The sequence below is a fragment of the Polistes dominula genome, unplaced genomic scaffold (genome assembly GCF_049000335.1).
Source record: "Polistes dominula isolate Pdom_NZ unplaced genomic scaffold, Pdom_raw_medaka contig_20, whole genome shotgun sequence".
NCBI lineage: Eukaryota > Metazoa > Arthropoda > Insecta > Hymenoptera > Vespidae > Polistes > Polistes dominula.
The window spans coordinates 7,265,045-7,266,593 of NW_028301147.1; the positions used below are offsets into that span (position 1 = coordinate 7,265,045).

A 1,549-nucleotide genomic window follows, 5' to 3' on the forward strand; every position below is an offset into this window, starting at 1 on the left:
TTATTTGCTTTTGTCGAAGATCTCAAAAATCTTACTAACCATGAAACATTTCTAGAAATTTATATTTGCTCTTATTATTTGCTTAGAAAAGTTATTTACCGTTTAATCTTTTTCTATGCGATGTAATAGCTTATACAATAAGAGATTAAAACCTATATACTTTTCGAACTTATAATTATACGTAAAAAACGATAAATTATCAATTGTTATGTTCTTAAAAGACTGAATCAAATTATTAAGCAGGAAGACATCGAATATGTACTTGAAGTGATATGATAATGAACGTCGTGTTTATCGGATCCGTTTTTCCTGAATGAAAAGGTTTCGTGTAGCGAAATAACACGTGCGTCGGGTAGTAGTAATTACATTGGTCGAAAAGCAAACGCACAGACCGCAATGTTTTGCAGAAAGTTAATTACGGGAACAGAGTCTATTATCCTGGCACAATGTCAACTCATAGTAGCGTCTGCTGATTGCACGGTTAATACCTAAATTTAATTTCCACCGCAGTAGCTTCAATTTCCGAATACCACCCACCGCTCCACTTCGTGCCTTCCTGATGTACGAAATTTTATTGGTCATAAACATCAATTGCCTTACACGTTATACATAATCTTCTATGACCTGTTTCTGGTCTATCCATAATTTTCATCGATAATTTCGCATTGTTCATGAAAAAAAAATTTAAATTTAAATTAACCATCATATTTTGACGCGAATTAAATACTTGATTTTCATCGAGCAGCTTAATTTTTTCTTAATTATACAATTAACGATTAAATAATTTAACAAAGAAAAAAGTTGCAACTCCATAACATAAAATAATCATTTCAATATTCAAGATCGTAAATAAGTTTTCTTAGATAATAATGTAAATTCATCTTTCAGGTGAAAAGGCAAAGTGTAAAAAGACCAGAATGTTAGCCGGCAAGATTTGCCATTGTCCTTTCTATTTCCTCTCGGTAATAAGGACTTGTGCAAGTTTGTCGCAATGTCTTCGAGCTCACCTAAATCCGCGTATCCTTGTATTATTCCTTTTCCTTCTCCACTTCGTCGTGTTGTCGTCGTCATTATCATTATTATAAACATCCAACTCTCTTGCCACCTTGACGTATTGTTTTATGGCAGGTTGAAATAATTTCACATGATGCGTCATGCGCTGAAACACAAATAGGATCGTGGAAAGTTCAAGTGAAGAACCTCTCGGCATTGTTTTTATTCTTTGGCACAAGATGTGAACGACGAGTAAAAACAGAAAGTTTGAAAAAAAAAACAAAAAGCAAGGAAGAGAAAAATAAGGATAAAATGGAGAGAAAAAGAAAAAGAGAGAAAGAAAGAGAGAGAGAGAGAGATAGATAGATAATGAGAATAAGAAAAAGAAGAAGAGAAAATGTAAGAGAATAGTAGAAATATAGAAACAAGAATGAGATCACAAAAACGTTCAAGTAAAAGTGAAAGAGAGAGAGAGAGAGAAATGGAAGGTTGACTACTCGACTTCGGATGGGTGGATGGTTCCATCCACTCGTCGTGCACATTCTCTCTCCTTTCG

The 1,549-nt window shown here is 33.8% G+C and overlaps 1 long non-coding RNA gene across 1 annotated transcript; it reads right to left on the reverse strand.

The window, feature by feature from the left end:
- Nucleotides 1-222: 222 nt before the first annotated feature.
- LOC149030966 (uncharacterized) lies at nt 223-1,310 on the reverse strand. The gene is made up of 2 exons (XR_016178231.1): nt 1,008-1,310; nt 223-635 (listed from the first exon to the last, which is right to left on the reverse strand). It is a non-coding gene; the product is annotated as an uncharacterized LOC149030966 (long non-coding RNA).
- Nucleotides 1,311-1,549: the final 239 nt, after the last annotated feature.